Source organism: Manacus candei, unplaced genomic scaffold (genome assembly GCF_025592945.1).
Source record: "Manacus candei isolate 608988 ecotype Guabito, Panama unplaced genomic scaffold, ASM2559294v1 h1tg000039l, whole genome shotgun sequence".
Classification (NCBI taxonomy): domain Eukaryota; kingdom Metazoa; phylum Chordata; class Aves; order Passeriformes; family Pipridae; genus Manacus; species Manacus candei.
The window spans coordinates 278,187-292,896 of NW_026138087.1; the positions used below are offsets into that span (position 1 = coordinate 278,187).

The 14,710-nt window shown below is 38.1% G+C and overlaps 1 long non-coding RNA gene across 1 annotated transcript in view; it reads right to left on the reverse strand.

Annotated features, from left to right (window-relative positions):
- LOC127474075 (uncharacterized) overlaps nt 1-14,710 on the reverse strand; it is a 46,147-nt gene that overhangs the window by 17,236 nt on the left and 14,201 nt on the right. The window contains exon 5 of the long non-coding RNA XR_007905719.1: nt 4,811-4,968. This is a non-coding gene — a long non-coding RNA (uncharacterized LOC127474075). The remainder of the gene's footprint in view (nt 1-4,810; nt 4,969-14,710) is intronic.

Sequence of the window (14,710 nt, forward strand, 5' to 3'; positions counted from 1 at the left end):
AAGCAGGACACTAAATTCATCTCAGGGTTCTGCTGACATCAGAAACCACTCAATCTTTGCTCAAGAGACTCTTCATGTATTTATAACCCTGTAATTTACAGTTTCCTTCCATTTACTCTCTACATGGGTGACCTACCGAACGAATGCACAACTGCCAATATGGATCCCTTGTATGCTGACAAGGAGCTGCCTATGCTAGCACAGACAATCCAGTCAGGTTTGAGAATGTCCTGGACAAAAACATTTATCATGTAGCAAACACTAGAGGAGCTGAGCTGCCTGCTAAATACTACCCATAAAAACAAAACTATTGAAAAGTGAGGCTGACAAGATACAAGTAACTTGAGAGTCACCTCAGAGATGAGAGGAACATTTGGTTTGTGCACAAAGTGTTGGTTTTCTTTATTAATTTATTTCTCTCACATAAAAATAGAATAATTTTCTAATCTTATTCATAAAAGAGCTCAGTATTATTCATGTTGAATAAAAGCTTGTTATTAAATGGGCTTGACAGAACAGTTTCTCTTAACACCTCTTAGAGGTAAACTGGGGCTTATAACAGGAATAAATTAAATGCCACTGGACTGTTTTTGTAATTTGTTAGGAATAAGATTTTTCTAGATTGTTCACTATCTTAAAACACTGCTTAGTTAAAATAATCCCACTCCTCTCCATTGCAATCAGCCCTTCTGCTTCAAAGCTAGCTTAGTTCCTTGTGTTTCTAGCTGTATCCAGGTGCTCTTTGAAAGGCACAAAGTTACCCACAAAAAAGACTAGTAAAGCATTACGATAAGGTGCGTCCGGGTGCCAGAATTCAGGTTCTGAAAATCCTGTCCCAAGAAAGGAGCTACAGGGCAATTTTTCAAAACAAATTTTTACATTTTTTTAAGCTGTAGTTTTTGTGGTATGAAGAACGAAGTAGCATTCACTATAAGTGGGAATTGGGATGACTGAGCCTACACCACTCTTGATGTGTGCCCTGAATCAAGTCATTGCTCTCTGCCACACTTCCTTCAACTGTAAAATGAGCATATTATGGTACCGTCCTCAGAGCAGGGATGCAAAAATAACCAGTTATGTAAACATGCAAAACATTTTGTGATCCTAAACTACACACTTCTAAAATGAGAAGGGTGACATGACTGGCAGTGTTTGCTATATGGATTTTTTTTACTACAGTAAAATTAAGAAACTGTATAGAAATTACAAGAACTGAAAATCATCTGTTGTTTAATCTTTCACCAAACAGTTGTCAGTTATCAATTTCTGAAGGCAGGATTATGGGAGAATAAACAGTTCTTAGGACTGGGTGGGTACCCAAAAGTCTTCCAGTTTTGTCAAAAGATTAATTCCAGGGAAGACTAGGACCATACAGGACCAAACACACCACTTGGTACTGCCTCCAAACTGCAATAATTAAGAACCAGTTTATGACTCATCTGTGCTATGCTGTCTCTTCAGTCTGTGCTTTGCTCATAAACAGATGGACTGTAAATATTCTTGAAACAAATTTTTCAAAACTAACTTCTAACCTCATAACAAAACATTCAGCTCTGTGAAAATATAATTGAAACAGATCTCTGGGAATATGGAACATAACATCATAAACCCTGACTAGACTTCTTAAAAATTATTTTAGAATTTGAAAGACACTACTAAATGACATAATGGTTTTGCAATATGGTTTTTGCATAACAGTTTTGCAATGACATTTGACGATCCTTACTAAATTGGGCTCTATTGTGCACAGCAGAAGATACAAAAGATTAGGAGTGGTCGGTTTAGAAAAGATGAAAGAAAATCTGGCCAAAGAAATATAAATGGTATATTTTATATTTATTCATAAGGGAAGAACAAATCGACAATCATAATTATAACAGACTAACATATGCCTAGAATGTTTGTGCTGACCTGTAAACTCAATTCTGTGACCACTATTTTGTCTGAAAAGCTTCTAAATTTGTTTGTTCTTTCCTTTTGCATTTTTCCACTTTGAATTAAATACACATCAAATGGTGAAGTCTTTCCATGCAGCAAGAACTACGAGAAATATGCCAAAAAATGGCAATTCTAATAATTTGATTATGTTCACCCTAGAAAAAGAGGGTGCCTGCAACCCCACCAGGTTGCAGAAAACCGCTTTGCCTTGTTTGCAGTTGTTGGGAAAGGGCAGAACTGAGGCAGGCAATGGATCTCATAACTTCTGGAACTGCTAGAGACGTTTGAAAGAGAAACTAGAACAGGACAGAATTTTTCCATACTGATGTGTCTGTAACAACCTATCAGCTGAGTACAGGATTGAGGATGTTCTGCAAAACCTGCTAATGGGCTTTGTAAATATTGTGAACTCTGATAGGAAGTGTTTGGTATGCAGGTATTCGTAAATCTTGTTTTGTTTAGCTAAAAAACTTAGCTGATTTGGAAATAATTTTCTAAATTTGTAAATTCCACAGTTTTATTTGTAATCTCCTCATTGAGGGTGTTTATTGATCTGTCACATCACAGAACATGGTAAAATGCAGGGCCATGCATTAACAGAAGAATGCTGCAGTATTAATATTGCTCAGACAAAAAGCATGGAAGCTGGTAGGGTTAAAAAGTGGGCTCTACTATGGCCTCAAGAAAGGTACACCACCTTTAGAGTTCTTTTCCTATCTCCAGTAAAGAGCTCAGAACAAATCAGAAATACATTATATTTATTCCTTGTCTTCTCATGAAGAATAATAATTCACTAGAGGAAAATAGTTTCCTATATATTTAATGGAACAAACAAAACCAAAATAATTTACTGGATGCCTCTGGAAAGATTTGTAGCTATTGTAATGTACTAAGAAGCGGAGTCTTTTTGGTTCTGATAAATGATATAGTCATAACTGACACATGAATAATGAAATGCTAACACTGGTAAATGCAAGTAAAATAAAATAACCAAGTGATCCTCTGGTTGTACTCAGAGGGAAGGAGAGGACAAAGGCAGTGTTATAACAACAGCTTTGGCAGACTGATCAAGTACACAGTAGGGAAACCTATGTTGTGCTCCAACTAAAATATGCTGAGACTCACAGCTTACAGAGAAAGGAAAGCTAGGAGTTCATTCAGTGGTTCTATATCACCCAACTCTATACCCTTACAGAGGAAAGTGAATTCATAAGATACCAGCCAACTTCGTAAAGTGAGAACCATGCAAAAAACTGCTAGAGTGGGTTCCAGAGATGAGTTGAATGTTTTCTGCATTCATTTTCCAAAGCCAACTCATTTTAACTTAAAGTTCCATGAAGGCTCTATGTTTTCAGGTCTGGGGAGTACTTAGGCTAACAAAGAAGGTATATATTTATTGTGGCCCTAGTTAAAAACAAACAAACAAAAGAAAACCAAACCTGAAAGCAGAGTTTCTGTAGCAGATCGAGTTGCATTATATCCACAACACATTGACATTATCTATTTTATAATAATCATTGCAGCAAGAAGGAATTGTAATATTCTAATTCAAAACTCTATTACTAAAACCAGATATCTTGTTGGAGAGAAACTGCTAGAGTTTACAAACATAGCAACCTCAGTAGTGGCAAATCTAGACCAAAAATAATGAAGATTTGAAATGTATAAAACACTGGAAAGAATTATAAAGGCAACTGTTGTACCACAGCAGGCAACAGGTACTACATGGTTGTTTTAACAAGCACAAAGTACCTGCCATGACAGTATCTTACACACACTTCTACAACTTTCTAGGGTAAAATTTATTTATAAAGATAGAAAAATAAAGCTCTTAATTTTTTTAAAAGTACTAGATTTAGGCTGGTGTTACAAAAGTCATTCTCTCTTTATGCCTTTTTATGCCTCCACAACCTACACACTAACTGAAGCAGGGCTGGACAAATTATAGGCTATCATGTAATTGTAAGCTATATCATAATGTATTCACTCTAGAAGGCAAAATTAAAGATACATTTACTTTCATGGGAAGAAAAAAGGTAGTAATGATGGTGAACATTTTAGAAGCCCTTATTTGCCAAGAACAGAGAATTAAAAGGCTTTTAGCAAATGGGCTTTTTCTAACTGGTAAAAGTATTCCACCAATATTCTCTACAGTTACAACTTCAGCACTGGTAGCAATAATGGAAATGATGTTAGAATTAGGGCTCAAGGCACTAAGGCTCAAATTGCTGTCATCATCAAGGGGAAATGCTACATCTAATGATAGATTCTCAAACAATCAGCTGGCCTGATTTAGTCTGATGATCCATCAAGATTCAGTACTGAACTTAATCAGGATTTTCTGGAAATAGTCTGTATGTAAATTCTTAATGTGACTTCTGGTACACACTGTTCAGATCTTGTCCTCTTTCAGTTTTTTAATGACTTTTTGAAGTATCTCATGCCATTTAACAAAAACACATACTTAATAATTAGAAGATGTAACTTCACAGAGGTTTGCTTTACTATGAACACACACATGAGATCTAAGAGGATGATTCACAAGAGCTAGCCTAGCATTCACAATGACCTCAGTTGTCTCAGGTTCAGAATGAAAATAAGCTAAAACTTTTCACTCAGAAGGTTTCTGTTCCTCACTCTAGGAGGTAATTAATTTAAATACAAATAAATAATCATCAACTTTTATCTTGTCCCTGTTGCTGGAACAACAAATCAATTCCCAGTATTACTCAAAGGATACTTTAGAGATATAGATCTACTTATTAGCAAAGGCTGGGAGTATTCCAGTTGTACATTTCAGTTCACGTTTATTTCCAGTAATAACATTAACTACACTACTTAATAAGCTAAATTGTACAAAATTGGAATTTACCCTCAAAAATATGCAATTCCCATATGCAGCCACTGGATGGACTTACAGAGCCAGTGAAACTTTCTGATTGTAGACAAGATGCACAATTAGGTGAGCAACTGGGAAGAAATTTTCCTTCTGGGCAGTAGGAGAAGCTTTCTGTAAAAAAAGGTTTGAGCCTAAAAAGCAAGGTACAAGAAGGGATTTTAGCTTCTCTTAAATCGAGTCCTTCTTTTTCAATACAATTAGTTTAAGAACAACTAGATTGCTGAAATGAACCAGAGTGATAAGAAAATTAGTTTGTAGAACACACAGATCAGTTCCAAATGTGATTATTTGGCATTAGGGTTTTAGGGTAAAAGCACTAAAAATTGTACTGAAAAGAAGCTAGGGGGTTTTTGATAGCTCATTTGCAAACAGAAGCAGATCACAGTTATTTAAAGTTCTGCTTATTTAAACTTATGCTACTTTAAAATGACCATATTCTTTAAGAATAAGTTAAAACAGTATTTGCTTAAGCTCCCTTACCTTTTCATAGAATAGGAAACTACTACTCTGCATACTAAGTGTAAAACAAGCCCTGCATTAAACAAGAGTATGATCATCCATGAATATAAAAATTTATTACAGCTGGCTGTTGCAATCGCTTCTGAGTATTTTGTGTGGATTATATTTAACTATATTATAATTTATTTAATGCACTTCTCTAGACCAGTTACTATTTCACTGTATCATGGCTAGGCTTCGCGAACAAAGATTTGGGGAAGGCTCTACCCACATTTGTTACAAGCACGCTGGTGGCTAAAAAGGCCAATACGAGATAGGCACATCTGGTGAAGAATCCTTAGGATTCTCCTTCAAGAAGAACAAGGACTGGTTTGATGAAAACAATCGAGATCCAGGAATTGTTGAGGAAGAAGAGAACTGCTCACCAAGCACATCACACTGTATACAAAAGTGATAAAATACATATGTGATTCACTGTGTTTTGATGTTGTATAGATAAGAGTAGTGGTAGGTATCAGTAGTAGCAGGAAAAGTCAGTAAATTTATCTCAAAGAAAGTAAATAGGGTTGCTGTGGGGAGAACCAGGTGAAGTTGGGGAATGAAAGTATAGATGTATAAGCCTAGGAGAATGAAGAGCTGTCGCATGGATCTCCCCGTACCTGCTGTTCTCAATCAGTGACAGTGATAGGCACGGTCCCTTCGCTCCCCCTCTGCAGGTACACTCAGTTACAGAATCTAAATGTGGGTCATGTGATTTTGTCACTGTGTCAGTCTGCCCTCCCAATTTAGAATGGCACTAAACCTAGCTATAGTTGAGGCTACTCAGCATGCCTGGATTTCTTTTGTCTTTGCAGTGTGAAGGTCATATGCAGAGTCTGTGTAGAGTGAATGTCCTCTGACTCTTTATGTAATTGCATGGGATAGTCTTACTGGGTACCTATTATAGCCAGGATGAAGGAGAAACAGTGAGAAAAAAGCTTGTGAGCAGGGAAGGAAGGCTGTGTCAAGTTCAGTGCTGCCGTCTATTGCTTTCAGTCCTCTTCTGAAACAAATCATGAGACTACAAGACACTTCTCAGCTAATAACCCCTTTCCCAGCCTAATTCACTTCTGAACTATGTGTAACAGTAATTCTGTGGATAAAAACAACACCTGCAGAAAAATCATTCTGGATCTCACTGATATTTTGCTGCTTTCCACTGTATACTTTAAATTTCTGATATTTTTTAGAAAAGCAAACAAAGCCTCTCATAGGGCCCAAACAAACTAACTGAGTAGCCACATTTAAAGTTATGCATGCATTTTAAAACCATTCTAAATCAGGAGCTGATATGCATGAATTAATTGCCTGCAATGATCACACAGATCATAGAACAGGATGGAATGACACCTCACAATAATCATGGTGCCCATCATGGGACACAAAATGCACGCGATGTGTCTCTGGCACGCCGGTACTGCTGAATCCCACATGCTGTCCTGACCTCAGATGGGGAAATACCATCTGGCATAGAAGCCCCACAGTTGGCACTGCAGACTGCAGGCTCCAGGTTCCTCTCTCTCCCTCCCTACTTCTCATCCTACCCCTTTGACAATTACAGAAACAGCAATCTTGCAGGAATGAAGTCAAGCTACAAGAATATTGAATGACTGAGTCAGAGACTAGGAATGAGGCTGGCAACTCCAGAGGCTGCTTGACATATACCATTGCCTAAAAGGAAAACTGTGACAAATCAGGTTCTCCTGTACCACTCACTAGACAATGAGATCCCCTCCCTGTTCTTCCCACTACATGCAGCATCATGTCACAGGTGTGCACTTCCCTGCTAAAATCCTCCCAGAAAACACCATACCTCAGGCAAGAATGCTTCCCCCTGCAAAGCCCCTGAGCACAACTTGCTATTCTTGGCTTGTTCTGACCTCCTTTAATTTCCTGACGTTGTTCTGGAACTAGGTGTTGGTCACGCCAGACCAGCCAAGCAGCAATCTTCTCATACCAGTGCTGATTTAGAAAGCCTTTGCTAAGCTCCGACACTGGGAATCTTTTACCATACTGAGATTAAGTCACAGACTTCCTTCCAGGGTAGGTGGCACCAGGAGCTGCCAGCTCCAAGCTAGGACACTAAACTGGGTGGGGCAGCACCCTAATATTACATAGGGCAACATAGACAGAGCCAATGGAATTACTAATATCAATAGTCTAATCATCTATAAAAGCAAATCAAGTGAATCATCTCCATATAATGATGGACTGCCTCACATGAATTAGATTTTTAAAGTGCTTCTAAATTACATGTTACAATTCAAGTTGCTTAGAGACATAAGCTCCGTTTGGGAGTGGTCCTCCTTCAGACCAATTTCATATTCTAGATGAACTACTGAATACCAAACTGTTTATTCCTGCAAATAGAATATTTGTCTATAGTTTTAAAACCAAATAATTGCAGAATAACACTATTATTCTGCTGCTGTGACAAATTTTTCAAACTAGATAGGAAATATGTAGTAAATATCTATACCTATAATGTTGGTTTTAAATAGAGCACTGCCAAGCAATTAGATCCACAAATGACAAAGCTGATGCAAAGCTCTGAATCTTTTTATTCACAGAGTGTTTGGTAAATTGCTTTATTTGCATTGGATGCAACACTAAAATCATTCAAACTGGTAACCAATCTGTTCCTGTTACTGCACACCTGAAAGCATTACAGCAAATCTGTCTTATTACAGCCAAATGACAAATACCAGGAAAACTGTTGCCAAGACTGCCTGATTTGTCTGTGTTGAGGCCTGTGGATCCCACCTGCTCTGTGCAATGCCACTGTGTATATTATGTTGCAGCACAGGCTAAGCACAGCTTGGAACACTGACAGGCAACATATGACATCCAATATGAATTCCCCTCACTTAATTAACATCATGTATGTTCTTTGACACACAATAAATTATATTTTTAAAATTTAGAAATTTAGCTTTGATTTCTTTTTGGCCATTCATGTGTGCCATTCTGAAGAAGTAACAAGATTATAGTACTCACAGTGCTCAACCGTGACATTTGAAATGTCTAAACCTCACGCCAAATTATTTTCTGCATATCCAAAGTGCTTACATATCCTCATGCTCATGGTGTTTCTTATCTCCTGACATTTCAGTGTTCATTTCAGATTAGCTTTTTAAAGGCATAAAGACTACAAGGACATGTTTCTGTGTGTTCTGTAACATATTTCTATTCAGTTCAGAGTTTTATTTCTGATACCATACACATAGCCTTTGCTCATTGAAAGCAAATAGCCATGCAAATGTGAAGGAAGAAGAAATTTGAAAGGAAAAATAGTAATTTGCAACTCTTGAACAGATGAAAACATTGATAAACCATCTATCTTGGGGAACACCTGCTTTTATTTATGCATAATCAAATTCCAAAGCCAACAGTTGGTAACAACAGATCTCTCTCCCCACTAGCAAATGTGTATCCAGAGGTGACCAATGAAGTTCACAGGTACACGCAATGAAGTAGGTCATGATCCAGGGTAACCCTACCTTTATTTTACTGGTCTCAGTGCTTTAAGACTCCTTGCCCTGTGTCCCAGCTATCCATGCCTGACTTTGATCCACAATGCTTTACAATGAGGTATGTCTTTTTATGAATTGGTTCTTTATTTAAACCTATGAAAATGAGATGTGAAAGTGTGTTGCAAGTGTGCTTTCCCCTCAGAAATGTGTCTCACAGCGCTTGCTAATGTGCAGATTGCATGCTGTAAATCCACCATCATTAGCCGTCCAATCCAATCCCAATGAGGGAATGGATTCCTTAAAAAGGAGTGAGCAGGACAATGCAGGGTATTAATTTTATGTACCAATATGCATTGGTATGCACCAATATGCATTCTAACTTCATGCACCAGTATGCATTTCCTTATCTGTGATTCAGAGCCTCTGGATGAGCTCAGAGCTAATGGTGACTGAAAATCAGTGGAATAGTCTTTATAGGTCCACTTGAGACAAATATTGATGGAAATGGAGGCCACAATTACATAGTGAAGATGTACATTCATGTGTGTTGTGATTAAAGAGGAATAAAGTGGTCTAGCACAAAACTCACAGTACTAACAGAATGGAGAAGTATAATGTGACCTTTCTTATAAGATATTGTTCTTGCATTAAGGAGATGAGTGACTTCTAAATATAGCCGTGTTTTGCAGCAAGACTACTTAACTGGAGTGGCAATGCTATTTCATCTAAAAATAAAGCAATGATTCTCCCTCAAAATACCTAAAGCCTGTACCTGTGGTTTCACAAGCACCTGAAGGCAATCTAAGTTTGCACAGTCATGAAAAGCAGCTGTCCTGTCCTCTCCTCCCTCTCTGTCTGTAAGGATCTGCTCTTCCCTTGCCAGGCACTAATGCTGTAACACACCATGCCATCACACAGATGTTCCCTGACATCTGGCCAGCTCAGAGAACACTCAAACTCAGTGACCATTTGTACAGAGATAGAATTTAGGTTTGATATGAATGAGGTTTGAGTGAGTCTGGAATCCAGAAATCCATTTTCATGCTTAAGTTCCTAACACAGTGCATGCCTGCACACCTCAAAATGAAATTCAAAGCAACTAGTGAGCTGATCAGGAAGTTACCTGAAGCCACTGTATTGTCTTAAGTACTTCCCTACAGAGGGAACTGCCAGTGCTCTGTCACCCTGCAGAATTTGTAGAAGGAAGTCAGGACAGGTCACTGTCCTCTGCTTGAGTGACCTAACAGGGAAGAACACCAAGGTGATAGTGCTCTGATTTACAAAATGTTATTAATCCTTGGTCAGAGGTAGGAAATTTGGCCTAATTCCTTCCTTGGCCAAATCAGCTAAATGCAGACCTCTCTGAGGTATGCTCTGATCATTAGGCTAACATTTTGCTCTTGGATGAGGGCTGCAGTAAAGGTCAGGTACTTGTGGTACTTGAAGTTGTGCCACTGGAAGAGAAAAGGGAAAACCAGGCTCATTGGGCAAGACAGGAAACATGACACTAATCCTTTAATCTAAAAAGAAACAAAGAAGGAACTCATCTTCATGACATGATGACCAACTGCAAGCATGGGAAACACAGCTCTAGAGCTGAACTAGGGAAGAAAGTAGCTTTCTAACATGTGAGCTAATTACTTTCAATTAAAATAACACAAAAAAACCAACACAAAAATACCAACCCCAAATTTGTCTTATAAAATCTTAAGAGTCCGATCTTTTTTCACGCACTCAGGTGGAACCTGCATGTTTATTATTAATTTAGTTCACTTTATCCAGTATTATAATTACTAATTTAATGTAATTTAATTACATTAAATTACTTTATCAAGCCTACAGTTTCTACTGCAAGATAGCACTCACACAGCAACCCCTACTTCCATCTCTGCAAAGTTATGTGAATAATGACAGGTATTTCTAAAATGTAGCTTATATTCTTCACAAAAATTGGATTTGTTACCTGGTGTGCAACAAGACAATAATTACACACTTGAGAGAGACATTGATTATTTCAGAGTTGAACAAGCCTGGGTGCTCAGTGGTATTCCACAAACCAAGCACACCAACTATCAAAACTCTTTACTACTTATGCACTTTAGGAAACAAAGGAATTAGTGTTTATTGGCTACAAGTTACATAGTTCTCTATTAATTAGTATTCTATCTTCTATTGGGTAATGATTCTCTCCCTTCTCATGCTAATTAGTCTGCACATTCAGTCTTTCTCTTAAGTCAGTAGGTTTCTTGGGTCAATGGTCACCATCTCCCCCTGCCAGAATTACCTCTTCCCCAACTGGAGCTGATTTCAGCACAATTGCTGAGTTGGCTTTATTAATTTCTTCCTTATCTTGGGAGTTCTGTCAGATGTCCTTGTGGTCCATAAATTCTGCATTCTTTGTGTCCACTGTAAGTGACCTTCCTTCTTCCCAAACTTTGTTAACCTCTCCCTAGGTCTGAGATCACTGAAGCATGTTCAGCCCTAAACCTTAACAAGGCAATTCTACCAACAAGTAATTTGCTTTCTAACACCTGGACATCACTTAGAGATTGTTAGCTGCTGTTTCATGGACTAAATCTCCTCCTTTCTGATTGTTTAGCCTTGAAAGTATACAAGGATCAAACATCAAAGAACATTCTTTCTTAAGAAAATGTTACATATTTCACATTTTTCAACAATCTGACTGTATTTTCACTGTCTCAACCAGAAGGCCTCCAGGTCAGGTAGCAGAGATGCACTGCCATAGCACCAGCTGTCAGACTTTTGAAAAGGTACAGACATTGCCACTCCTATTTTTGAGTTCCTCTTTCCTGAATAGCACAAAAGAGTGACGAGGCTAGAGAGCAATTTCTGCTTCTTTCCCTTCTTTTGGGCTGTAATGATTGCCTTTCATTTTTAAGATGCTTCAAATTGTTAAGACCAAGGAAAATAGATTTGCTGTTATAAAGACTGTAAACAAGGAGACTGCTTGAAAACCTGTGTCACAGGCCTTCTGACATCTTTCCACAGACATCATGCACAGAATTTTCATACTCAGCCTTTAAACCAGTCAAAGCCACCTGAAGACTATTTCAGAATGGACAGTCCTGCTAAACCAGTATCACTGCTGCTCTTTTCCTAAGAGCCTTTCTATGAGTTGCCAGTCAGGTCACCCCAATTTTCAGTTCAAAGAGGAGGAGAATCAGCTACCATGTCCTCTCATTTCCACAGGAGCTCTCACACCAAGGCAGAACATCTCACTTAGATGAATTTCCGAGTGCAAATCAATAGAGAGGATACAGAAGAAAAGATCAAGTATTACCTACAAACTCTGCTGATCACCAGCTTTGTCTTGAAAAGACAATCATAAACTGCCCATTCTAGTTAATGTCTGCATTCAGTAACAGAGCTTTGTTTCCTTTTTTCCTGGGTAATGAAGAGGAGTTGCAATGTTATTTCTAACTCACTTTCACAATATGGAGTAAGAAGGTATTTAAACAGGGAGACAAGGCTATATCAGCTGCTCTTTGAAGCAGTTTATAAAGAAGGAATTGCAGCTGCAATAATGAGGTAATATCTGTATTCATGGCTGTAAAATGTCTGGAATTCAATCACATTTGAACTTTGCAAAATGTCTGCATATGTGTGTCAATTCACAAGGCAGGACACTGCAAGTTGTTTGTCATATGTAAGAGACGTTTTACAAGTTTAAGTGAAAGAAACAGAGTTCTGATGGTGGCCAGGTGGCTGCTGGTTGCTGGGAAATGCTGGCTGAGCATCTCAGAACACAGGGAAGTGTTTTTTTAAATAATCGGTTTTAGCTGAGCAGGAGGAAGGAAAGGGAGCTGTTTGCTTCTGAATCTGCTGCTCTAGCAAGGGTCTCATTCTGCTTGTGCACTTTGTTACCTACTTCAGAGTAGAGAAAGAGGAGATATAATCAGCTATAGATGGGGCTCCTGCAGTTCAGAAATCTGGTATTGCCTGCAGCACAGCTGGAGGCATAGAAAATTTAGTTGAGATGTGAGATTTTATGATTGTACTAGCAAATATAGAAGTGCCACTGAAAACACACATTACACATATAGGCTGAAATGGAACTACTCACAACTGATTATAGGAGCAGCAGAAGGGAGGAGCACAGGTACAAATTACAACAAACACAGCTATACTGATGTGTAGAGGACTGTCAGACCAGCAGATTCCCCTTCCTCATCTCATTTTGTACAGAGGGAGAAACAGAGTGTAGGTACCCATGCTGACATATCTCCAACTGGGCTTCTTCTGATAGCAGAAATAGAATTCCTGATTTCTCATAGGCAAGAATAATTTTTAAATGTTCTTGCACTGAACAACCTTTTTATAAAAAATATGTATTTATTAAATCAAAAGAAGAGAATGCAGGGGTACCACAATGAAAGAATTTAATTTAAGAACTCTAGCTGTGCTTCAGTCTAAGATTAACTATAAAAAACTTCTAGGATCCTATAAAAGGAACAGAACAGAACTTTTTTTTTAATACCAGATCAAATTTTCTTTCTTAACAATTCTTTTCCTTAAGAGAAGATGTTTTTTTCAATTCTTCTCATATGTGCAGCCTTTAATTAGTCTGTTGGGCAAAGGCAGTATTAGCTAGACTCTGCCACAATAACCCATATTTGGTAGCTAATTACTCCTTGAATAGTCTTAAGGCTACCAGCAATTTCAGTACAATTGGCAGCCTGGGGCCCCCAGGAGCTGTTCCAGCATCCAAGAATAGCTGGAACAGGGACACAGGCAAGCCGTGACCCTTTCTCCTCAGCCACAACCTAACATATCTACTATGCCAAAGGCAAGAGCAACACTGAAATGAAAATATTCCCAAGCGGCTAAATGTGCTGTCTTTATGGCCTTTTTAAACTAATGAAGTAGCATAAAGGGACTATGGAGAAATGGAAAATAGGACCTTTTAAATGCTAAAGCAGTGGTAGGACTACTAATCATTTTTCAATTTTGCAATGTTCTATTAAAACAACAGTACAAAACACTTATATGGGATCAAATCTGACACAAGACTTTTATTCTAGTATAATTTTATCCACTTATGTCTCATATTGCAGCAATTTACATCACTGCAATATGGGTGTCAAGTCAGTATAAAATGCTGACTTGATTTAGTAGCATTTCATAGGTATTTTACACAGGTAGAAATTACTTCATGAGGGACACAGCAGTATCTGTGATTTCAGTAAAATAATTCCAGCTGCCACTTGTGTGACATCAGTGGCAAACTAAAATTAACATAAAAATTTAAATGAGAACTTCAATTTTAAATACACTGTTAATTCAGATACTATTCCACAACTCCAAAGAGGGTTGCTCTGCAAATTCAGCAGTACTTGTGCTTGCAAAGAGCAAGGAATTCCTCCTAAAAAACTTCAAAAGTTTATGAGGGATCCCTTTCTACTACATTCTTTTACCTTAATCTTTAGCTTATCACTGCTACTGAGCAAACTGATACAAGTATAGCTATGAAAGTGCCAGCATTGTTGATGCTGACTGTGAGATGGACACTGGACTCGACAACAGTGATATCTTAGCTCAGGTCATAGCAGCAGCAACATAAGGCTGTAGGTTTGAAGAGAAGTTGCCTTTGGCAGTGGTATTGACTTAAGGTACTTCCTACAATTTTTTCTTCCTTCCTGCCTGTTTCTTCCTTCCTTCCTTGTTCTCTTAAGAGCCATATGACTCTTATCAACACAACTGTCTAAAAGGCCACCTTGTGAATCAGGTCATGGGAATTTACTAGGTATTGAAGAAAAAATTCTGCAAAAAAAGCTTTGCTAGGCAGTTTAACCAGAATCAGTCTCATGATTCTGTTCCCAAACACACACATATACAGTCATTTTGTCACAGCTGAAACAGAGTCAGGAACAAGCAGCTTATA